Raw genomic sequence first — 27,094 nt, forward strand, 5'->3', positions numbered from 1 at the left:
AGGTGAAGAAGATGGAGAAGGGACTGGCAGATGAAAGGGAAGAAGAGACCTATTAGAGGAGAACGTGGGTGAGAGAGGGCTGTGCTAGGATACGAAGAAGATGAAGATGCAAGGGCTGAGATGTAAGAGATGAAGTGTAGAGAATGGTTGTGGGCGTTAATGGAGTTATTGCTGTTTTTTTTCTTTAATGGCTGCCTCTAAAAAAACGTCTTCCCCCTTTTGTTCTCCTTCCCCTCTTTTATAATGGTTTCCCTATGAAACGTGGGTGTGTGTGTGTGTGAGAGAGAGAGAGAGAGTGGGGAAGAAAGTGGCTGTTGTGTGGGTGGTTATACAACAAAAAAAGAAACGTGAGAGAATGTTGCTGGTTTTTGTTGTGAAGAAGAAAAAGGGTGGAGGACGTGGGTTGATGGGAGAGATGAAGGGAGAGAGTGAAGAGGAGGGGAAGAACGTGGCTACTGTGTGGGTGGTTCAAAACATAGGTTGTTGGAGAAGATAGAGAAGGAGGAGTTGGAGAAGAAGACCATGGGAGCACGTGGGGAAGAAGAAGAAACGTGGTTTCTCTTCTTTTTTTTTTATTTAAATTTTTTATTTTAAAAGAATGAGAGAGGGGGATTCCTACGCTACTCGTACTACGGTAATTCTCCGCCAATGAGTCATGATTGATGATCGATTTAATTTTCCTTCTGATTGGTTGAAATTTTTTTTTTTTTTAGTCGATGCTTTGATTTGAAATTTAATTTGATGTTTTAAATTACATTTGAATTTGTATTTGATTTTAAATTTTGAATTTCAATTAGAATTTAATTTGAATTTTGATATTAAATTTGGTTGTTGGTGTGTTTTAATTTGAAATTTAAATTGATTTTAATTTTTAATTGGTCGGTTGACTGGATTTTGATTTAAATGTGATCGAATGGATTTTAATTTGTTAATTACATTTTGGTTGGCGGATTTGGTTGATTGATTTAAAATTTTAATTCAATTTTGCATTTTAATTGGTTGAGTGATTTTAATTTGATTTTCAATTTGATTTTGATTTTGATTTTGTATTTTAATTTTCGATTTTTCTTGAAAATGTAATTTTTATTTTGTATTGAAATTGAATTTGATTTTATGATTTTAAATTAATTTTAAATTTTGGATTTTAGTTTAATTTTCAATTTGAATTTTATTTTAGTTTAATTTTTTTTATTTGAATTTTATTTTCCTAGGGATCAAGGTCTCTATGTTAGAGTTAGATGTTAAGGGGCGTTTTGGTCATTTTTACGATTTTTGACGATTTTTCTTAAATTTCTCTATTTTCATCGATTTGGATCCCGTTAGACTCGAAATCACGTTCTGAGTGCAATGGAGGTACTTTTGAGACTTTTCGGACATCCGAAATTTATGAGGGGTATTTTCGTCATTTTGATATTTTTTACAAATTTTTACCAATTTCTCTGTTTTCATCAATTTGGGTCCCGTTAGACTCGAAATCACATTCTGAGTGTAATGGGGGTACTTTTGAAACTTTTCGGACATCAAAAATTTATGAAGGGTATTTTCGTCATTTTTGTGATTTTTACAGATTTTTACGAATTTCAGCGTGAGATTTCTTTCAGTCCCTGTGTGTTTATTTCTAAATCTCAAATCCATATTATCCTAGCGTAACGAGGTCTCTAAGTTATCGAACTGTGTAGCAAACATATGCGTACGTGCTTGCTAAGTCGGGTGTAAGATGTAGCGATCCTTAGCGTACGTAAATTTCTAGGTCAAGTCGTGACGAGTAAGGGGGATGAAAAGAAACTAGAAACAGAAGGAATCAAGCAGTACTCACAAGCCTTCAAGTTCTTTTATATTCATCATTAGGAATCCACCAAAATCGGGTGACGAATTGTTGAATTAGGCAGATGCAATAATGGGGTGTCAACACTTTTGAATCTCTTCGCCATCCTCAGAACAAGTTGATGATTAGGGTGGGCCAATTTTATAGGATATTGACAACCCAAGAGCTAATCCAAACCAAACTTAGTCCAATTTGTTTGGGTTAATTCTATGGTCAATTTTGTCCAATTTTGAACTAAGTCAGTTTGGTTTAGATTTGGACCCAAACTAAACAAAGTTACACCCTTGGTTGTAACCACATGTTGACATGCATTAACGTATGGACGTACCTATGATCACGTGGTTGCCATGATCACCACATTGTCCGAATACAGATTTTTGGGCAATGGCATCAAAATTTAAGGTTTTGACACCACCAAGTCAATTTTCACGAGAGGTTGAGGACAAAAATATTTTGATTTTTTTATTAGGAAAAACATTTTCCTTACTATGGACACGAGATTTTTGTTTTTCGAATATCTCAACCACTTTGGGGGGTTTTGGATTCGCCACCATTCTTTTTGGAAAATGGTGTGAATAGTTACCCATGTTGCATTTTTTGAAAAATCATATTTTTTGGCATCTAGTGACTCTCGTATGGATAAGGTCCATTGGTCTAGGGGTCCATATATGGAGTAGGGAAGGTGTTAAGCACCCTACTCCCTCCACCATTGGTGGTAACCTCGGATTCGATCAATTTGAAAATAAAATAAAATAAAGAGTAAGAAAGATCCGATATGTGCCCTCGAGTGCGAGGGACTTCGATGTTGGTTCACACCATTGATGGCGCCCTTATTGAAAAATGGGTTTTTGATAACTCAAGCCTTTTGTGGTGTGTGCATAGGTATAGAGAAAGGAGAGAAGTATAAGAAGGGGAGTGGAGAGGGGAAAATGGGGATATTTGTTTCTTTTTTTTCCAAGACCCACCTCGTTCTTTTTGACTTTTTGATTTACTTGAGAGAAACTTACGAGTTAAGAGTAGAAAAGTGAGTTGAGAGTAGAGAGAGTTGTAACTTTTGAGGGTATTTTTCTTAGTTTTTCATTAGGTAGGACTTGTCTTGAGGATGGGGGGATTTTATAGAATTTTGAGGGTTATTTTAGGGGTAAAATGGGATGAATTGATGAAAAATAGTAGAATGGTTAGGGGTTTGTGAGAATGGGGTGTGTAAATTGAAGATGATAAAAGGGCATTTGTGATCCAAATGAGTTAGATCTTTCAATCAATTTGTGTTGAGTGTTAGGTGGAATGAAATAAGTGGTGTTCGGTTGAGAGAATGAGGGTGTACAATTATGGTTGATTGATTGAGTATTTGGTCAGTTGAGAAGAGTGGGTTTTGATTTAAAAATGAGTTATGTAAGAGGATAATTGATTAGGTTTTTGGGAGGGTGGAAGAGGTGGTGACATGTGTAAAAAAAGGTGTGGAGATGTAGTGTTAGATGAGTTGATTGGAGAGAATGAGTGTTTGATTAGAGATGATAGGTATGGGTTTGACTTGTGAGAATGAGTTTATAGGGAATGATGAGGGTAGGTTAGAGGAAGGTGATGGATTGATGTGAATTTTAGAGAAAAAGGTAATGAAGGAAGATGATTTTTAAAGAAAAGGGGATGGGGATAAGTTATTGGATGAGGGAGGTGAGTTGAGGTAGTAACATGTGTCCCATCTTGATGATCTTAATTAATTGGTTGTGATGTTAGGCTTGGGTAGATTGGTTGGGCTTGAATTGTTGGGTTTTGAAGTCAATGGGTTTAGATGGTAGGTTGGGCTTGGGTATAGTAATGGGTAGTGGGTAGTGGATTATTGGGTGTGGTGTTGGTCTTTGAATCCATTGGGCTTAAGGAGATGGGTAGAGTAGGTATAGTAATGGGTTGGACTAATATTGGGTTGGGTTGAGGAGTGTAGAAGAGTAGTGAGGAGTTTGGGTCAATGGGCCATGTGTATAGGGCCATTTACTGAAAGAAAGGAAATTTTGTGAATGTTTGGGTTTCGAGGCTCATTCAAAATTTGATAGATTTCGGGCACTTTGCATCGAAGGCCCGATCAAATTTGGGTGTCTACAGCTGCTCCTCTTTGAAGGAATTTTATGTAAAGAATAGACGAAACCCTGATTTGTATAGGCCCAAGGATTTTGCTCAGATAAATTTTGAAAATACCGATTTGGTTTGACAGATTTGAAGATAAAAAGTGGCTACCCAAGCATGGGGTCTGACAGGGTAAGCCTTTTTATTTCCTCGACCTCATGGCGTGGAGCTCATGGGAGGTCTCAGATTTATGATAATTTTGTGAAAAACTTTGAAACGAAAGTTTTCTAATGAGTCTTGAACAATTTGAATTGAGCTTTTCAAAAATGTTTTTTTTTTTTTGACTTTTTTGAATTTTTTTATTTTATTTTATGTTTTTTTTTTAATTGAATGATCGGGACTCGTGGGAACCCTATGCCTTAGTTTAAGCACAATACAAAAATACAAAAAAGTTGAACATACTGGTTCGTGCATAAAGCACGGATTGTGCAAATTTTAATAGGTTCGTGCTCTATGCATGGACTGTTTAGATTATACCCATTCTGTACATGGAATACATACTTTAATTATTTTCTTCAGTCCGTGCTCTATGTGCAAACCAAAACCTTCTTTTATCACTTTTTACTTGACAAAACCTCATTTGTTCTCTTTCTTCACGATTTAGAGACTTTCACACATTCTAGGGCATCAATGGAGCCTACTCAATTTTTGAGATTTCAACCAACTTTGATCTCACGGTTGAAAGCTCATATCCTTCTCTTAGAGGTGGTCCCAACCATCCAAATCTCAAAAGGTACGCTGTTGTAGACCCATTTTTACAATAATGACTTAACTCTATGACTAATGAAGAGAGGGTTAAGTGGTACTCCAATAAGCTTGGGTTCACTTTCTCTTTGTTTAAGGTTACCATCCTATGGGATTTGATAGAGGCTCTAATGGGATTTTGGATCTCGGAGATCAATTTGTTTCATTTTGGAGACAAAGAAATGACTTCTACAATTGAGGAGTTTGAACGCATTCTCGACCTTTGCCAATCACCTCGGGTGGTCGTACCACCCTTGCGTGAAAGCTACAGAAAAGAGGTGTCAGGATTCTTTGGGATCCCAAAACAACAATTGGAACGAATTGATAGGAGTTTGAATCTCCTCAAGGTTTCTAAAACATTTTTGTTTCGGTGGCTTGAGGATGTAGATTTCCTATCTCGGTTCGATATTATGACATTGGTAGTGATGAATCAACTTTTGTTCCCTTGGAACGATAAGTATGTGAATCCGATTTTTATAAGCGTACTCGATCAAGTTCGACAAGATTTTAGATTGGCTCCTATGCTTTTAGGGGAAACCTATTTATCTCTCACGGCTTGCTCGAGCGGGAGAGAGAGAGTGTATCATGGGTGTGCTCCATTGTTGCAGGTAAGGTATTCATTTTGTTCATTTTAAATTTGGGAGTATCGTGATTAGAGTTGACTTCCCTTTTTGCACAACTTTGGTTCTTTGATCATTTAGCTTCAACTACAACTATTAGTCGTCCTTTCAACGTCCATGCCGATCTAGTGGTTTTGATGAACAAGAGGAAGCTCCTTGTCAGTTCTAGTGGCAAGTTGGGTTGGTTTGAAGGTTTGCAGGATATGCCCGACGATGAGGTATGTTGGTTGGGTACCTTCTAGCCTTTGGTTTCACCTGTTCTTTCCTTCTCACGGAGTTGTTTTGCCATATTGATTGGTTTGACTGGGGCTACTCCTACATCCCTCTTCGTGTGTTGAGGAAATTTGGTGATAAGCAAGGCATAGTAACCCATGGAGATTTTAGTGAATTGGTTGGGTCATTTTCTCCTCATCCTCCCTCATGGCAATTGCGTGATCGACTAGAGAAAGCTTGGAAGAACTTGGTGACTCTTGACAACCCTGTATTTCTAGGCCATTCTTTTTCAAATTATCAGTTTTGGATACAACAACAGATTGCTTAGAAGGCTTCTGTTTTGCTTTTGATTCAAGTGAGGTCTTCTTGTTCTCGTTTCTCCAACCACCGTGATCGATTGGAGGAGATGAGGATGTCTCACAAAAAGATTGAGATGTTTTGGCTGTGTTTTGAGACTAAGTTGAAGACCCAGCTAGCTTAGCTTGAGTCTATGAGGAGCGAGGAGTCTTCTATCTGGAGAGCTGAGATAGATGATCTGCAAGAGAAACTTGCTCAAGGTCCTTACTTTGATGTTTTCGCGTCTTACCCAGTGGGTCATGATGCTTTAGACGCTAAGATGGTGATGGTAGGGCAAGCTGCCCGAATTCGTGCGTTGGAAGATAGACTTGATTTTTTCTTCATTTCTCATCGAGACTTGTGATTGGCACCATATATTTTTCATATTTTCTTTTTGTTAGCAAAAATGTAATGTGAAACTTTTTGAAATAAAAATAGAATAGGTTTTTTACTTACTTGGCCTCAAGTGTATCTATTGCTTTGAAAACATGAAATTTGAGTAAGTCCTAGATTTTTCATCATTGGCCAAAATAGTAGTTATGAAAACATTTGAATTTTTGTGAGTTATCTTAGTCGAATAGATATTGTAGATCCAAAATATGAAGACTTTTGAAAAACCTTTGTTACTGAAATCGCCTCGACCCGGTCGTCCGCTTCATAGCAAATAGGGGTTGAGTTTTTTTCTTTTATTATCTTCTTCTCCAATGGGGGCAGCAAGATGAGAAAAACGTCCTACTTTCCCTCTCTCTCTCTACCCTTCTAATCACTCTCTCTCTTTACAACGACTTGATGAAGATCAAACGCTGGTGGAATTTCTCAAGAAATTTAATTGAGAAAAAAGGTGAATCGTCAACAAATCATTCATGTAATGGCGACTAGTTGGTGAAATCTAGTATGGATTGTATGGTGTTGTAGTTGGTAATCATTGTTTGCAACTGTTTTCAACTAATCCTGCAAAAAAAAAAATTGATTTTATTCATGTTTTTTAATGGGTTTTGTTTTATTCCGATCGACGCTCTAAGCTCATTATTGGAAATATAATATTCTATTTCCTAAATAGGATAAAAATTGTTAAGTGAACTCGGAAAGATTTGATTTTTTGGAAAACTTGTGAAATTGATTGGTAGGCCATACGATCGTCTATCTTTTATAAGAAAAGGTTTCAAATTTGTCAAAAAAGGAAGAAACCCAACAATGATTCTATATTGATCTTGAATTCGAGATTCATCTAAGAAATCTGAAAGAAGGATCTCGTGAGGCTGGTCGCGACAGATTGCTGCCTCTACCTTCTTCATCTTCGTCTTCTTTTCAACTTGCAAGAACAGAATGGCAAGCAATTGTAGAACAATCAGCTCAAAATAAACCTAATGAGAAGTTGGAGCGATCGAAGTTGGTGCAATCAAATGAAAGAACGATATATGAGGTGCAGTACGAATCTGGGCTTTTCGATGATTGACTTCTGTTCAATTACAGTCGATCAGAGTGTGGATGATAACTTGTTGCAGCAGTGGCTGCGCAAGGTATCTGGGCCAAAAGAGGAGGTTGTGAATGTTGCTGGCAGCAACATAAAGAAAAAAACAGCAAGTGAGTTATGTGCGTGAGTTGTGTCTGGTTGGAGTAAAAAAAAAATGGGAGTTCTGTGCGTTGGCAACAACGAAACAAAAACAAGAAAAATAAAATAATGGTGTGAATGGTGTTGCTACCAGCAAGGTATAAAAAAAAATTTTGATTGAGTGCATTGGTGGCAGTATTTTTTTTAAAGAAAATTTTTGTGTGTTCAAAAGTGATGGGTTGTGAATGTTGCTGACAGCAACATAAAAAAGCTTTTGTTTAATAACTTTTTTGAATGGGACTAGCCTTACTAATCTAATAAGGTTTTTTTATTAGTGAGAGTCGTTGAAGTTATCGTGCGCCACTTGAAATCATCATCCAATGTCATAAGCTTGTGGAAGTCGAATTTAAAAAAAAAAAAAAACATTCAAAAGATGATTTTCAAGAAAATAATTCATTTTTATTTTGAATGTTAATTTTAGATTTGGGATTTCGTAATCGCTCATCTTCAAAACCTTGGATCAAAGCTGAAAAAAAATGTGAATTTTAATTTTGGATACAAACTTTTCCATTAAATCTAGAAGATTATGACATTGGATTTGCGACATGATGGTCCACGTGAATTCAATAACCCTTAGTAAAGTTTGAAATCTTACTTAGTTTGTTAGGACAGCCCAATTCCTTACTCACAAGATTGGTTGAGTAGCAAACCAACAAGGCAAGGGAATTTTTGTGCTAAAAATGCAACAAGTCTACTTGATAAATAAAAAATAAAAATAAAAAAGGAAAAAATGTTGGTGTTTTTTGTGCTCATGTCTGATTGATGATTTATATTCTTTTTAGTGCGGTCCTGATTTGATTGATCATCTTACTCTCTTTTGCACTACCTTGATTGATTGCTTATCTATATGCCATGATCTTGATTGATATACATTTTGATGTGCATGCTCTAATTTTGATCTTGATGCTTTGGATATTTATGTTGTATGATCACATTTTCTAATATCCATATTTTGGTGGTTTGATCTAGCCCACGAGTCCATTAATTTCGAAAAAGGCCCCGGGCATACCTCACCCTGTATTGCACATACCACATGCACGTTTACTGTTTTGCACGTTTGCACGTCCCATATAGCCAACGTGGCACTAGTGCGTGGCTCGGTCTCTCCGGAGATGTGACATCATTCATGAAAACCACAACTCCAGTCACGTACCTTAGGGTATATCAAATTGGGACATCAGTACCGTCTGATCAGGTGACTCTGAAAGGTATATCGATGCACCCAGGTTGGAGCGACCTGAGCCTTTGACCTATTGTGAGCCACATAGTCACATGTCCCGATCGCCAACGTAGTACTAGTACGTGGTCGGTCCCCTTGTGGGATGCCAAACCATTTATAAAAGCTACAACTCTTGACTCGTACCCGTAGGTATATAAAAGATAATCCAAGTATATCAATTGCATTTCTTGATCAAAAACGGTGCCTAAGCGAGATTTTGCCCCTCTGTACCTTACTGTACGAGGGGGATAGACTATGTCTATTCTAGATGAGAGGTATTTAAGTGGGCCTTTGCTCAGCATCGTGCGCCACCTCTCAACTGGAGATCAAACTGGCTGTTTTTAACTTCAGAGAAGTGAGTTGAAGTTTTAGATTATCACCTATACGGTATATCAAACCAAGTTACCATGTATCAAGAGATATATAGGTGGATTTGGGCAAGGGTGGCCAGATAAAAATGCATTGCACGTAGTAAGCTTAGAGTCTAGAAACCTTCCCTGTAAGTCACGACTCGAACTTATCGTGGGTGTTCCCGGATTGTTTATTGCATGGGATTTTGTGAATGATGAATGTATGTGAATGATGATATCAAAATGCATGTGAATGATGATGTGAATGTATGTGAATGATGAGATCATAATGTACGATTTTGTCCTCAAGGATCAATCTTTTCTGTTTAACTTGATCACTAGGTGCACCAACCCAATAAAAAATCCATTTTAAACTTGACCCAGTCCATCTCGATCCAACGATCATTATGGACCGAGCCATTTAAATCAAAATGAAATTCAAACTTTTTTTGATACGGATTTTTAACCCATTTTAAAGGAAGAAAAATATTTTTTAGAAAAAAAATGGTTTACAAAAAATCTATTTTTGCATGAAAAATTATTGAAATATGTTTGTGGAAGTTGTTATTCAATGAAAACATTATTTGTCAATATTTTTCAAGAGTGCAATAAAATTATTTTTCTGAATAATCATTACATTAATGAATGGTTTAATGGATTGGTGCACAGAATTCAATAAAATCTCAGGGTTCATTTAAAATGTTATCAAGGGGGTGACACTGAAACTGGTTAATTTCACCTTCAATGAGGTTTTAAGGGTTATCATTGTACCTAAGCTCAATCATCCATCGTCTAGCTAGGGTTGTAAATTCGGTTAGTTAGAACAAACGTCAATATCAAGTCAATAGTCAGAAAAGACCTCAAAATTTCTCAACATCGTCCAGTTGTTCCTTAAAGATCATAGTGCCTCAGTCCTACTGGTTGTGAGCAATATCTCGAGACCGTCCATAATCAAACCCGTTGTGGGTACTTGTCTTAAGTTTTCATGAATCATGTAGTTTAACTTGAGTCCAATTCCTTTTATCAATCCATCAAGGTCATGTCTTCTTTAGATTGAGTCTATTCTTTTCTATGAGTCGAGTTCGTTTGCTAAGTTTAGAACGATGTCTGTCGCCCCATTTGAATAAAGGAAATTTTTGAATACCTCGAGCGCATTAACGAATTAACTACTAATCTGGCTTCAAGGATATATTTCATTCCTGAGCAAGAAGATAAGAGTCAGGCTCAGCTTTTAATCGAGAAAGCACGGGTCATTGACCTCGGAACAGAAAATGATTCCTAAAGAGATTCAAATAAAAATCATCATATCCCTAAAGGAGCACGAGGGGATATTGAATTTACTCAGAAATTTCAAAAGACTTGTTCGCGTGGGCCTATAAAGATATGTTAGGTACAAACTTGGGTGTTGTCTGACACGGATTAGATATTGAATTGATAAAATGAGATAAAAAAGATCTTACAAAATGTATCAGTGCTAGACTTCTCAACATGGTAGAGCTCCCAGAACAGATTACCATTATCAGATTAATGAAACAATTGAAACGGTATTGATCTCTGATAATGGGTCGTACATCAAAGCTTAGGTTATCACTCTGTGTTCAAAGTCCAAAATTCGACATCACATTATCTCTCTACCATCCTCAGATTAATGGAAAGGTTGAAGTAGCCAATAAAATATCTCAAAACAATCATCAAGGAAATGTGTCAATCACACCAGGATTAGCTAGAGAAGTTACCATTCACACTAGGGGCACATCATACTTCAATACAGTCTTCCACTGGAGCTATTCCCCACTTTCTAGTGTATGATATGGAAGCAATCTTACCAGTTGAAATGGAAATCCCGTATCTCAAGGCCATCAAGGAAAGTCAATTGCTAGAAATAGATTGGGTTAGTCAGTGGTATAAAAAATTAAACTTGATCGGAGAAAAATGACTAAGAGCTTTGTACCACTTGCAAGCTTATCAAAGAAGAATCGCCTGTGCATTTGACAAAAAGATCAAGGCCCGTCACTTGCAAGTCGAGGATTTAATACCCAAAGAGAATCAGGCACCTATCTTTAACCCTAGAGGGAAGTTCAAACCAAATTGGGGAGGTCCGCTCATCATCAAGGAAATATTACTAGGAAAAGCTATCAGGCTTCAAGATCATGATGGAATCGAGTTACCAGAACTAACCAACCTTGACCAAATCAAACGGTACTACATTTAAGGAGGCCATTTTTGGCCGAATCAATTTTTTTACTACCTAGTTCATTATCTCCTTTCTCAACCCCTTTGCAACCTGTTCAAAAAGAGAAAAATTATGCCTTTTACTTCTTAACCTGATTACCTAACCTAGGAGAGGAAAAAATTCGAACTACATTTTGGTCTAATCCCAAAATTCTGGGGTACGTAGGCAACTTGAGAAGTTACTTCAGGCCCGACCACATCAAAATAAAAGAATAGATTCCCCGACAAAGAAAAAAATCTAAAAAGAAAAAAATATCATCCAAAATGGGAAACAAAATTCAAGAAAAATTTCTTTAAATGAAATACCACACAAGGGGCATTTGGGTTTTTGAGCCTCAAAATTCCTTTCTTTTTGTACCCAGTCCTAAGCTTACCTATAAAAGTCCTCCTAAGTATCATACGAAAAGTCAAGGAAGATAGCAAAGCATGATCAAACAGTAACTCTAGAAGTTCAGAGGAGAAGAAAAAGATTAAAAAAATGATGAAACCTGCTAAGTTGAAAACTCGAAAAGGGCGACTTAGGCAAAAATTAAGGCAAGCTCGCAAGGTTGAAAATCTGAAAGGACAACTTTGGCAACAATCAGAGCCAAGAAAAAAAAAAGAAAAAGCTTACTAGATCGAAAATCTGAAAAGGTGATCTAGGCAAAAGCTAGAGCAAGCTCGATAGATTGAAAACCTGAAAAAGCGATCTAGGCAAAAGTTAGAGCAACAAAGAAAAACATAAGAAAATCTCAAGTTGAGAGCAGTCCAAGCTGAAACATCAAAAGTCCGAATAATCAAGTTTAATACTTAAGCTTAAATCAGACATAGATTCAAAAGCCACAAGTATCTTGTCTACGATCGATCTGAAAATTCTTACTTCCCCAAGTGAACCAATGGAGAGAAGGGTGAATTCTATGATGAGTCTCAAAAGGAAATATTTTTTTCTCTTGACCCTGACTCAAAATCTTTAATAAAATTAATTAGAATAAAAAGTTGGATCTTTATTGCGCTTGTGGTAATCAAATATTTCAAACCTTCATACAAAGGGCATTTTCTTTTTTCTCTAAATATGTAATTTTCCCCCTTATACCAGGGGCATTTTTTAATGATGCGTTCAATTATCTTCAATGCCATGTTTATTATCAAACTAGGGACATTTTGTTTTTGAGCAATGTTAATCCTAAAAGATAATGGGAACCCTAAACTTAAGGTTACCCTCTTGATAACAATTTTTCGAAAAACCCTTGAGGTACAAAAGAGATAAAAACTCAGGTTTTAAATTCATAAAACTTTTGGATAAAACCTTGAGGTTCAAACAAAAGTACTTCGGATCTCACATTTGACTGTGCCCAGAGATTAACTAATAATTCATTTACCTAGAGTAGGACATATGGCATTCTTTCCTTCCTAGATTCTTTTTCAGATCTATTCATTCTTGGATTCGATCATTCTCTCCCAGATTCATTATCTTCAAGATTTATTCGTTCTCCGATTCATTTTAATCAGTCTTCTCCAAATTCATTCATTCTTTTTCAAAATTCTTTCATTTCTCTGCCAATTTTGCTCAGATGCTGCCAAGGGTTATCTTGGATTTTTCTCAGTTGCCGCCAAGGGTTATCTTGGATTTTGCTCAGTTGCCGCCAAGAGTTATCTTGGATTTTGCTTAGTTACCGCCGAGAGTTTTCTCAGAACTATGCTCAAATGCCGTCGAGGGTTTTCTCGGAATTATGCTCAGTTACCATCGAGGGTTTTCTCGGAACTATGCTCAGGTTTTCTCAGAATTATGCTCAGCTACCGTCGAGGGTTTTCTCAGAACTATGCTCAGTTACAGCCGAGGGTTTTCTCGAAACTATGCTCAGATGCCGCCAAGGGTTTTCTCGGAACTATACTCAGATGTCGCCGAGGGTTTTCTTGGAATTATGCTTAGTTACCGTCGAGGGTTTTCTCGAAATTATACTCAGATGCCGTCGAGGGTTTTCTCGGAATTATGCTCAGATGCCGCCGAGGGTTTTCTCGAAATTATGCTCAATTACCGCCGAGGGTTTTCTGGGAATTATGCTCAGATGCAGCCAAAGGTTTTCTCGGAATTATGCTCAGATGCCGTCGAGGATTTTCTCAGAATTATGCTTAGATGTCGTCGAGGGTTTTCTCGAAATTATGCTCAGATAACGCCGAGGGTTTTCTCGGAATTATGCTCAATTACCGCTGAGGGTTTCCTCGGAATTATGCTTAGATGCCGCCGAGGGTTTCCTCGGAATTATGCTTAGATGCTGTCGAGGGTTTTCTCGGAATTATGCTCAATTACCGCCGAGGGTTTTCTCAGAATTATGCTCACATGCCGTCGAGGGTTTTCTCAGAATTATGCTCAGTTACCGCCGAGGATTTTCTCGGAACTATGCTCAGATGCCGTCGAGGGTTTTCTCAGAATTATGCTCAGTTACCGTCGAGGATTTTCTCGAAACTATGCTCAGTTACCGCCGAGGATTTTCTCGGAACTATGCTTAGATTCCGTCGAGGATTTTCTCGGAACTATGCTCAGATGCCGCCGAGAGTTTTCTTGGAATTATGCTTAGTTATCGCCGAGGGTTTTCTCGAAATTATGCTCAGATGTCGTCGAGGGTTTTCTCGGAACTATGCTCAGATACCGTCGAGTTTTCTCAGAATTTTACTCAGTTACCGTCGAGGGTTTTCTCGGAATTATGCTTAGATGCTGCCAAGGGGTTTTCTCAGAATTATGCTCAGTTACCGCCAAGGGTTCTCTCAGAATTATGCTCAGATGCCGTCGAGGGTTTTCTCAGAATTATGCTCAGATATCGCTGAGGATTTTCTTGGAATTATGCTCAGTTACCACCGAAGGTTTTCTGGAAATTATGCTCAGATACCGCCGAGGGTTTTCTCGGAATTATGCTCAGATGCCGCCGAGGGTTTTCTCGAAATTATGCTCAGTTACCGCCGAGGGTTTTCTCGGAACTTTGCTCAGATGCCGCCGAGGGTTTTCTCGGAACTATGCTCAGATGTCGCCGAAGGTTTTCTCAGAATTATGCTCAGTTACTACCGAGGGTTTTCTCGGAACTATGCTCAGATGCTGCCAAGGGTTTTCTCGGAATTATGTTCAGTTACCATCGAGGGTTTTCTCGAAACTATGCGTAGATGCCGCCGAGGGTTTTCTCGAAACTATGGTCAGATGCCGTCGAGGGTTTTCTCGTAATTTTGCTCAGTTACCGTCGAGGGTTTTCTTGGAATTATGCTCAGATGCCGCCGAGGGTTTTCTCGAAATTATGGTCAGGTAGTATCGCCAAGGGTTTTTTAGGAATTATGCTCAGATGCCGTCGAGGGTTTTCTCAGAATTATGCTCAGATGCCGCCGAGGGTTTTCTCGGAATTATGCTCAGTTACCGCCGAGGGTTTTCTGGGAATTATGCTCAGATGCCGCCGAGGGTTTTCTCGGAATTATGTTCAGATGCCGCTGAGGGTTTTTTCCTAATTATGCTTAGATACCGTCGAGGGTTCTCTCGAAATTATGCTCAGATGCTGCCGAGGGTTTTCTCGAAATTATGCTCAGATGTCGTCGAGGGTTTTCTCGGAACTATGCTCAGATACCGTCGAGTTTTCTCAGAATTTTACTTAGTTACCGTCGAGGGTTTTCTCGGAATTATTCTCAGATGCTGCCGAGGGTTTTCTCAGAATTATGCTCAGTTACCGCCGAGGGTTCTCTCAGAATTATGCTCAGATGCCGTTGAGGGTTTTCTCAGAATTATGCTCAGATGTCGCTGAAGATTTTCTCGGAATTATGCTCAGTTACCACCGAAGGTTTTCTGGGAATTATGCTCAGATACCGCCGAGGGTTTTCTCGGAATTATGCTCAGATGCCGCCGAGGGTTTTCTAGAAATTATGCTCAGTTACCGCCGAGGGTTTTCTCGGAACTTTGCTCAGATGCCGCCGAGGGTTTTCTCGGAACTATGCTCAGATGTCGCCGAAGGTTTTCTCGGAATTATGCTCAGTTACTACCGAGGGTTTTCTCCGAACTATGCTCAGATGCTGCCGAGGGTTTTCTCGGAACTATGTTCAGTTACCATCGAGGGTTTTCTCGAAACTATGGTCAGATGCCGTCGAGGGTTTTCTCGTAATTTTTCTCAGTTACCGTCGAGGGTTTTCTTGGAATTATGCTCAGATGCCGCCGAGGGTTTTCTCAGAATTATGCTCAGATGCCGCCAAGGGTTTTCTGGGAATTATGCTCAGTTACCGCCGAGGGTTTTCTCAGAATTATGCTCAGATGCCGCCGAGGGTTTTCTCGGAATTATGCTCAGTTACCGCCGAGGGTTTTCTGGGAATTATGCTCAGATGCCGCCGAGGGTTTTCTCGGAATTATGTTCAGATGCCGCTGAGGGTTTTTTCCTAATTATGCTTAGATACCGTCGAGGGTTCTCTCGAAATTATGCTCAGATGCTGCCGAGGGTTTTCTCGGAATTATGCTCAATTACTGCCGAGGGTTTTCTCGGAATTATGCTCAGATGTCGCCGAGGGTTTTCTCGGAACTATGCTCATATGCCACCGAGGGTTTTCTCGGAGTTATGCTTAGATGTCGCCAAGGGTTTTCTCGGAACTATGCTCAGATACCGTCGAGGGTTTCTCGAAATTATGCTCAGTTTATGCTCAGTTCAGCTCAATTTATATTCACTTCATGCTCAGATTTGACTCATTTCCATCTTAAACTCTTTGAAATTTTTCTCAGATTTTAAGTTCACACACTTGCACAGTTGTTACATCAGTCAAGGAGAATTTTCTAAAATTCAAGGATCTGACACTGCCAGTGAGAGCTCGCGCTCAAGGACCTGACATTTTTTTAATTTGGGGAGAGCTTTACCCTCAAGGATCCGAACACCTCGACGAATTGCTAAATCATGCTGCAAAATGAACTGTCACTAGCTTTGGCATTCCGATATCACACTATCTACCAAAATAGATTTGCTATCTAGTTTGCTTCAACCCTCTGCCAAAGAGGGGCATCTGTAGACACCCCATTTTTGCACTCGCCTGATTAATCAACTCGTCAACCCGATCGTAACGGTTCCCAATGATGTATGTTTATTCCAATGCTTTATTTTGTTACCAGATAAGTTTCAGAAATCCGGATGAGGTATCTTGAACTGACAAAACCTTAGAAACCACGCTACGTTAGGAAAATACGACCCTAGAAACATAGAAATCATCATCTTACAGACCAAAAAGAAGCTTCACGATAAAAATCACTAAAAATGATCAAATTACCAAAATACCCCTAACATCAAAACAACCCTAGAACCTACGTTACGATTAGGAAAACTCATTTAAACACATAAAATAATAAATCGAAATCAAATAAATCATTTCGCTAATTTTCACAGAATTCGACAAAATTACGAAAATGCCCCTCATAAAGTTCACGATCATTTCATACAAAAAATTTCATAAATGATAAAAGCCAACATTTTCATTGAATTCCTTATGAAAAACTGATTTCAAAACATCCTAGAACATTAAAAATGACTTAAAACGCAAAAATTCCTCTCCAAGGGTAAAACGATAATTTTACAATTTTAATAATTAAAATTTTCAAAATTAATAAATAAACCATTAAATAATGTAAAGTGAAACATTAATAAAATTAATTTAAAAATTTGAACCAAAAAATCGATCAATCAGACTTTCAGGCAAAATTGTTGATGGTTGCTAGGATATTTATTCAAAGACCCCTCCATCTGGGGGCCCAAAGAATTAAAGATATAACAAATGGGCTTCTCCAAAAATTAAAGTCAATCAAGTAAGACTAAAGTCAATGTTAAAGTCAATCAAGTAAGGCTAAAGTCAAGATATAAAAGTCAACCATGAAAAACTAAAGTCAATCTCATAAGACTAAAGTCAAAACCCTAATCTAAACTAATCAAGTCAATCTCATAAGACTAAAGTCAAAATCCTAAATCAAAACCCTAATCTAAACTAATCAAGTCAATCTCATAAGACTAAAGTCAAAATCCTAAATTAAAACCCTAAAGACTAAGTCAATCTCATAAGACTAAAGTCAAAATCCTAATTAAAACCCTAAAAGAAACCTTAATCAAACCCTAATTATTCTAAAAAACTTTATAAATAGGAGCCTCCACACCCTATTTTCGTATCAAATCAAAAACCCTAAGAGAAATAGGTCAAAAAGCTTCCCTAGCCTCCCACAAACCCTAATTTTGAAGTCCCAACTCCTTACCTAACAACCATACTTTGATTTTAGCCTGAAAAACACCTAGACGCCTTTCAAAAACACCCGAAAATCGATAATAAAATTCGAAGAATCCAGATCTAAGGAAGAGATACCTTGCCTCAGAGATCCGAAATCAGATCCGGAGACAGAACGAAGTAAGGAGTATGGTACAAGGAGCAGTTTTATCAAATTTGAGGGAATAGAACCGTTACGTTCGAAGGTAAAATCTCTTTTATTTTTTCTATCTAGGTTTTTGTTAGCAATGTAGTCTTATTTGGGATAAGTAGAGACCGGCATTGGCCAGACGGAGTTGGTGCCTAACACCTTCCAACCCCGTAATGTGATCCCCGGATTCAGTTTTTCTTTAGTAGATTAGTTTCTTTATCCGTTTAGAGTCAGTATTCGGTTCCTAGACCGTAATAACTAGGTGGTGACTCCCAAACCTCAAGGGTCAAAAGTGGATCCGCGCACCCCGCTGATCGAGGGCGCTTTCAAGTCTGAGCAAAATCCAAGAAAGAATCTTGGCAGGACTGAGTAAAATCCGAGAAAAAATCTCAACATCTTTGAGCAAAATCCAAGAAAGAATCACGGTAAGTCTGAGCAACATCTGAGGAGGTCTGAGAAAGAATCTCGATAGGTTTGAGCAAAATTCGAGAAAGAATCTCGACAGGTTTGAGAAAAATTTGAGTAGGTCTGAGAAAGAATCTCGGTAGGTCTGAGCAAAATCCAAGAAAAAATCTCGGTAGGTCTAAGCAAAATCCAAGAAAGAATCTCGGCAAGTTTGACCAAAATCTGAGCAGGTTTGAGAAAGAATCTGAGCAAAATCCAAGAAAGAATCTCGACAGGTATGAGCAAAATCCAAGAAAGAATCTCAATAGGTCTGAGCAAAAGATTAGGGTAAAATCTTATTCCATAGGAACCATTTAAAAAAAAAACGAATTGGAAATTTTAAAAGTTAGGTTAACTTCTCTTTAAACTTCAGGGGTTTTCAAAATTGCTATCGAGATGGTAACCTTCAATTCTGGATTTTCCTTATCCTTTGGGGCTACTATTGATCTGGCTTAAGAGCAAAAAATAATGCCCCTAGTTCGATAGGACCTTACACTGAGAATAATTGAACACGTTTGTAAAAGGCATTGCCCTAATGTAGGGGGAAAATAAATATGCTTCAGGAAACATAAAAAGTGCCCCTCAATATGAATATTAGAAGTCTTGGATTACCATAAGTGCAATAAGGATTCACTTTTAATATTGACTTATTGAAGATCATGAGTCAGGCTCAACTGTTGGAAACAAATATTCATTTTTTGAGATTCATCTCGGAGATCACATTCTTTCCCCTTTAGCTCATTTAGGAAAGTAAACTTTTCAGATCAGTCGTAGACGAGATACATTGGCTTCTGAGTCTTTGTCTGATTTAAATTGGTATTGAAGCTTGGTCATTTGAACTTCTGATGTTCTGACTCAGCTCATCTTTTTGAACTATCGACTCGATAGAGATTTTCTTTCAATTGCTCTACCTTTTGCCTAGATTGCCTTTTCAGGTTTTCAATCTAGCGAGCATGCTCTAATTTTTGCCTAGACCGCCTTTTCAAGTTTTTGATTTAGTAAGCTTATAATTTTCTTTTTCTTTGCTCTAATTGTTGTTAAGGCCATCATTTCGGATTTTGAACCTTGCAAGCTTGTCTTAATTTTTGCCTAAGTCGCCCTTTTGAGTTTTCAACCTCGTAAGTTTTTTTTTTTTTAACTTCTGGAGTTACTGTTTGATCACACTTTGCTACCTCCTTGACTTTTCCGTACAGTACTTAGGAGGACTTCCATAGGTGGGCTTAGGAGTAGTCTAAGAAAGAAAGGAATTTTGAGTCTCAAAAACCCGAATGTCCCTTATGTGGCATTTCTTCTAAATTGTTTTCTTTTTTTCTTTGAATTTTCTTCCCTATTTTGAATTTTTTTATGTGGTCGGGCCTGAAGTAACTTCTCAGGTTGCCTACGTACCCTAGAATTTTGGGATTAGATCAAAACGTAATTCGAAATAATTCCCTCCTCTAGGTTAGGTAATCAGGCTGAAAAAGAAAAAAACTTTATTTTTTTTTAATTATAAAATGGCTACAAGGGGTTGAAAAAGGAGATATTTAATTGGGTAACAAGAAAATTGGTTTGACCGAAGATGGCCTCCTTAAATGTAATACCGCTTGATCTGGTCAAGGTTTGTCGATTCTAGTAATTTGACGCCATCGTGATCATGGAGTTTGACAGCTTTCTCAGGCAGCACTTCTTTGACAATGAAAGGACCTCCCCAATTGGGCTTGAATTTACCTCTCAGATCGTAGATAGGTGCTCGATTTTCTTTGAGTACTAGGTCTTCGACTTGTAAGTCGCGAACTTTAACCATTTTATCAAATACTCAAGTGACTCTTCTCTGATAAGCTTGCACATGGTACAGAGCTCTAAGTCATTTTTCATCGATTAAATTCAACTCTTCGTACCAGTACGAATCCAGTCTGCTTCTGATAACTGACTTTCCATTAGAATCCTGAGGGAGGGGATTTCAATTTCAACTGGTAAGACAACTTCCATTCCGTACACTAGTGAATAAGGGGTGGCTCTGGTGGAAGATCGTTTCGAGGTACGGTATGCCCAGAATGCAAATGGTAATTTTTTAGACCAATACCTATGTGATTGACACATCTTCTTGATGATCATTTTAAGATTCTTATTGACTGCTTCAAGTGCTCCGCTAGTTTGGGGACGGTAGGGCAATGATTTGGGGTGTAGGATCTTGAACTTTGAACACAAAGTAATAACTTCAGCTTTGAAGTATGACCCATTCAGAGATCAATTCAAAAGGTATCCCATTGTAGACACCCCATTTTTGCACTCGCCTGATTAATCAACTCGTCAACCCAATTTCGACGGTTCCTAATGATGGATGGTTATTCGATTGCTCTATTTGGTTACCATATGTGTTTCAGAAATTTAGATGAGGTATATCTAACTAACAAAACTGTAGAAAGCACACTACGCTAGGAAAATATAACCCCAAAAACATAGAAATCGTCATCTTGTAGACAAAAAGAAGCTTTACGATAAAAATCACAAAAAAATGACCAAATTATCAAAATACCCTTAATCTCAAAACATCCCTAGAGCCTACATTACGATTAGAAAAATCCTTTCAAATACATAAAACAACAAATTGAAACTAAATAAATCATTTCACCAATTTTCATAAAATTCGATAAAATTACGAAAATGCCCTTCAAAAGTTCATGATCATTTTGCATAAAAAATTTCATAAATGACACAAACCAATATTCCCATTGAATTTCTTACAAAAAATCGATTCCAAAACCTCCTGAAACATTGAAAAATGACTTAAAATACAAAAAGTCCTCTCTAATGGTAAAATGGTAATTTTACAATTTTAATAATTAAAAATTCTGAAATTAATAATTAAAATATTAATTAATGTAAATTGAAATCCTAATTAAAATTAAAGTCAATCAAGTAAGACTTAAGTCAAAATCCTAAAATCAAGTCAATCAAGTAAGACTTAAGTCAAAACCCTAAATTCTAATAAATCAAGTGAGACTTAAGTCAAAACCCTAAAATAATTCTAATTAAACTCTAAAACTATCTTAAAGAAACATAATTAAAATATAAAACTACCTAAAAGAATTCTAATTAAACTCTAAAACTACCGAAAAGAAATATTATCTAACTCTAACTCTATCTAAAAAGCTCTTAAAAAATCTATAAATAGGGGTCTCTACAACCTATTTTCGGATCAAAAAAGAAACCCTAAGAAAAGTAGGTCCAAAAACTTCCCTAGCCTCCTTTAAACCCTAATTTTGTAGTCCTAACTCCTTACCTAACATCATACCCCAACTTTAACTCAAAAAATACCCAAAACCCTTCTAAAACACCTATAAATCTATAACAAAAAAATCAAAAATCTCATAGATCTAAGAAGAAGATACTTCAACTTGGCGATCCAAAATCAGATCCGATGACGGTTGAATAGCATGGAAATACATACGAGGATACTCTCCGTCAATGTTGAGGGAATCATTGTAATCCGTGAGGTAATTTTTTTATTATTATTATTATTTGTTATGGTCTACTGTGCAATGTAATCATTTTTTGAGAATTAGTAAAGACGGGCGTTTGCTGGGCGGGGTTGGTGCCTAACACCTTCCGACCCTATAACGTGATCCCCAGACTTGTATTTTCTTTCGTAGATTAGTGTTATTTACCTTTTAGAGTCAATGTTTGGTTCCTAGACCATAATAACTAGGTGACGACTCCCAAACCTCAAAAATCAAAAGTGGATCCGCACACCCTACGGATCAAGGGCGCTTTCAGTAACGACTCCACTGGGAACTATTGAGGATCAAACTTAAAAAGCTCCAAGTATGGGAACAGTACCAAATCGACCAAGTTTTTATTGTATTTTATTTTGGTTTATTTGTTTAGTTAGTTTGCCTTGATTGTAGATCATTTGTTTAATTTTTGAGTATTCTAGTTTGTTTGTTTGCTTTATGATAAAATCAAAGGTCACTTGTGATGATCCTAAATAATTCAAGATTTCAAAGATTAATAAGAAAAGGATAAAATGATGGTGGTTGGGATGAGAAGAATGTTTTTTTTTTTTTTAAATAGCACTTGAGCATGGTGCTCCGATAGTGAAAACGTTTTTATTTCTTTTTCTATCTTCTTCTTCATATGTGTGCTGAAAGGGACAACAAAGAGAGATGTTTCTCTCTCTCTCTCTCTCCTCTCTCTCTCTCTCTCTCTTTTTATCGACTCACCTAAATGACGATTTCGAGAATTTTAATTTGGATTTTAATAATCTCAACAATGGCGTCGAAGCATCTCATAATGTTTACCTAGAATACTAATCTGTAAATCTAGAATTGTTGTTGAATGAAGGTTGGGACAGCAATGTTAAAACGTTTTTATAGAACGTTCTAGTAAGAATTAAGTCTAGGCACCTATTAATAAAATGTATATCTCATCGAGTAGATTAATTTAGAATCTAAATTCACTTAATTTCGTTATCGGGAGTCTTGGATATCATCGACGCAATTTCAGATTAATCTGTAAATTTGGAATTGTTGCTGAATGAAGGTTGGGACAGCAATGTTAAAACATTTTTACAGAACATTCTAGCAAGAATTAAGTCTGGGCACCTGTTAATAAAACGTAGATCTCATTAAGTAGATTAATTTAGAACCTGAATTCACTCAATTTCGTTATCGAAAGCCTTGGATATCATCTATACAAGTTTGGATTAATCTGAAAATTTTGAATTGTTGCTGAAAGAAAGTTGGGACAGCAATGTTAAAACGTTTTTGCAAAACATTTTAGTCAGAATTAGGTCTGGGCACCTATTAATAAAACGTAAATCCCATCGAATAGATTAATTTAAACCTAAATTCACTCGATTTCGTAATCGGGAGCGTTAGATATCATCGATGCAAGTTCGGATTATTTTTTCCTAATTCACAAAAAATCTGAATTTATATAGTGTTAGTACAGTTAATGTTCCTGATTTATTTTGTGAGAGCGAGCTCATTTGGCACTAGGATCTTTCTCTTTGATTTTCTTTTGGGATGTGTTTCTAGTTTTTTTTTTTATAATTAAAAAAAAAGGGTTCATCACTCTTTATCCCTACAACCATGATTCTATCATCAATTCAATATTTGTTAGAATCTTGATTTATGTTGGATCACCTAAAGTGATCCTTGATGAACCATTGATAAAAAAAACAAAAAAAATTTGATAAAAAAAAAAAATATCAAACTAGGGGCATTTAGAAAAAAATCAAAATAATTGATAGAATATAGAGAATATCAAATTAGGAGCATTTTGGGAAGTTGGGCCATATATCTTTTCTTTCTAAACCATATCCTAAGCCCACCTATTAAGTCCTCCTGAATGCTAATTGATTCGGTTAAGGTCTAGGGAACTAAGAAATTGTTGAGTTGGTTATTCGAGATCATCAAGAAGAAAGAAAGTCCGTTAAGTCGAAAACCCAAAAGGGCGACTTTGGCAAAAGTTAGGGTATAACCATAAAAAAAGGCCTACTAGGTTGAAAACCGAAAAATGAAACCTAGGCAAAAATCAAGGCATCCTCAAAAAAAGAAAAGGAAAACCCGCGAGGTTGAAAACCTAGAAAGGCAACCTAAGCAAAAATTAGGGCATCATCAAATAGGAGGAAATATCCCATCAAGAAGAAAAATTCAAAAGGAAGCTTATGAAGAAACTAGAAAATGCAGAACCATTCAAGCCACAACATTTGTTTTTCAGCCAAGAGCTCACATCCGATGAAGACAATGTTGAAGTCGAAAAAATTAGAAGTCATCTTGAATATTGTAAGATCTTCACGAGTATGTTTACTTGTTCAAGTGTTCGCTAATGGAAGAAGTAGAATCATCAACTACTTTGAAGAGAAAGATCTTCTATTCTAATATTTATCAAGATTTTTTAAGTCCAGCTCAAGCATTTTTCAAAATAAATTCGAACGAAAATGATCAATCCCTTATGGCATAGATGATAATCTTAAGAGTCTTAAATTTAAGGGAATATTAGTTTTTCTATCTATTATTTAGAGTCCATATTTTTCAAGCGTAATCCATTCCATCAATCTCGTAGTTAAGTTCCAGTTAAAGCCAACCTTGAAACTAGGGGCATTTTTGAAAGTCATTTAATTCCAAAGTTTTGTTCTTAATCACATGATAAAAAAGAAAAATCTTACTTAAAAGTCCGATGAAGTCTAATGATAATTATGAATCCAGATGCATGATAAGCCAATAAAGGCCCGATCTTTCAAACTTTGAGTTCGATTTTTAATCATAGAATGAATTAATAGGATTGTTCAAGTTCCTGTAAATCTAAGTCAGAGAAACGTGGTTTAGTAAGTTCGAGTCCGAGAAACTAGACTCCAACATTTTTTGAATAATAGACTGAATTAATAGGATTGTTTAAATTCCTATAAATCTAAGTCCTAGAAACATGGCCTAGTAAGTTTGAGTCCAAGAAACGAAGCTCCAACTTTTTTTAAATCATAGAATGAATTAATAGGATCGTTTAAGTTCCTATAAATCTAAGCCTGAGAAACGTGGCTTAGTAAGTTCTAGTCCGAGAAACGAGACTCCAACTTTTTTTGAATCATAGAATGAATTAACAGGATTTTTTAAGTTCTTATAAACCTTAGCCCGAGAAGCGTGGCTCTAATAAGTTCGAGTTCGAAAAATAAGACTCCAACTTTTTTGAATCATAGAATGAATTAGCAGGATTGTTTAAGTTCTTTAGCCCGAGAAGTGTGGCTACAATAGGCTCGAGTCTGATAAACGAGACTAAATCTTTTTCGAACTCTAAAAAAGAATTTCAAATAGGATTTAACGAAGTTCCTATAATGTTATGACTCCAATTATCTCATTGTTCAACTTTGCCATTATTACTTTTATTGCATAAGCACATTTCAATTTTGAATCATTATTGTCAGTGAGAGAAGATCTCTAGGACTTGATACATTTTTACTCAGTAAGTATCACACCATTGCACAGACGTGCACTTTTTTAATTAGTTAGAAAGAATTTTTTAAAATTCAATGATCTAACACCGTCAGTGAGAGTTCAGGCTCGAAGACCTGACACTTTTTTGTTCGGGGAAAGTTTAACCCTCAAGGATCCTAGCGTCCCGACGAATTGTTAAATCAGGCTGTAAAATGAACTCTCACTAGCTTTGGCATTCGGATATCGTACTATATACCACAATAGATTTACTTTCTAGTTTGCTTCAACCCTCTATCAAAGAGGGGCATTTGTAGACACTTCATTTTTACACTCGCCTGATTAATCAATTCGTCAAGCCAATTTCGACGGTTCTCAATGATGGATGGTTATTCCAATGCTCTATTTGATTACCAGATGTGTTTCAGAAATTCAGATGAGGTATCTCGAATTACCAAAACTGTAGAAACCACACTACGCTAGGAGTATATAAACCCAAAAACATAGAAATCATCATCATGCAGACAAAAAAAAAAGATTTACGATAAAAATCAATAAAAAATTATCAAATTATCAAAATACCCCAAACCTCAAAACATCCCTAGAGCCTACATTACGTTTTGAAAGACCCTTTCAAACACATAAAACATCAAATTGAAACTAAATAAATCATTTCGCCAATTTTCACAAAATTCGACAAAATTACAAAAATACCCCTCATAAAGTTCATGACTATTACGCACAAAAAATTTCATAAATGACACAAACCAATATTCTCATTGAATTCCTTACAAAAAATCGATTCTAAAACATCCTGAAACATTGAAAAACGACTTAAAATGCAAAAAGTAAAAAAGTCCTCTCCGAGGGTAAAATGGTAATTTTACAATTTTAATAATTAAAAATTTAGATATTAATAATTAAAACATTAATTAATGTAAATCGAAATCCGAATTAAAATTAAAGTCAATCAAGTAAGACTTAAGTTAAAATCCTAAATTCTAGTTAATCAAGTAAGACTTAAGTCAAAATCCTAAAATCAAGTCAATCAAGTAAGACTTAAGTCAAAACTCTAAATTTTAGTCAATCAAGTGAGACTTAAGTCAAAATCCTAAAAGAATTCTAATTAAACTTTAAAACTATCTAAAAGAATTCTAATTAAACTCTAAAACTATCTAAAAGAAATATAATTAAACTCTAAAATTATCTAGAAGAATTCTAATTAAATTTTAAAACTACCTAAAACAAACATAATCGAACTCTAACTCTATCTAAAAAGCTCTTAAAAAAGTATAAAATTAGGGGTCTCTACAACCTATTTTTTGATCAAAAAATAGGTCAAAAAGCTTCCCTAGCCTCCTTCAAACCCTAATTTTGTAGTCCTAACTCCTTACCTAACATCCATACCCCAACTTTAGCTCAAAAAACATCCAAAAACCCTTCTAAAATACCTTGAAATCCATAACGAAAAAATCAAAAAATTCATAGATCTAAGAAGAAGATACCTCAACTTGGAGATCCAAAATTAGATCCGATGACGGGCGAATAGCAAGGAAATACATACGAGGATACTCTCCGCCAGTGCTGAGGGAATCGTTGTAATCCACGAGGTAATTTTTTTTTTTTTATTATTATTTATTGTGGTCTACTGTGCAATGTAATCATTTTTTGAGAATTAGTAGAGACCACCGTTTGCCAAGTGAGATTGGTACCTAACACCTTCCGACCCCGTAACGTGATCTCCGGACCTGTATATGCTTTCGTAGGTTAGTGTTATTTATCTTTTAGATTCAATGTTTGGTTCCTAGACCGTAATAACTATGTGGCGACTCCCAAACCTCAAAAATCAAAAGTGGATCCGCACACCCCGCGGATCTAGGACGCTTTTAGTGGCGACTCCACTGGGGACTATTGAGGATCAAACTTGAAAAGTCCCAAATATGGGAACAGTGTCAAATCGATCAAGTTTTTATTATATTTTATTTTGATTTATTTGTTTAGTTAGTATAGCTTGATTGTAGATCATTTGTTTGATTTTTGAGTATTTTAGCTTGTTTGTTTGCTCTATTATCCAATTGAGGGTCACTTGTTATG

This window comes from Akebia trifoliata, chromosome 1 (genome assembly GCF_017979445.1).
Source record: "Akebia trifoliata isolate Shusen 1 chromosome 1, ASM1797944v1, whole genome shotgun sequence".
Lineage (NCBI taxonomy): Eukaryota > Viridiplantae > Streptophyta > Magnoliopsida > Ranunculales > Lardizabalaceae > Akebia > Akebia trifoliata.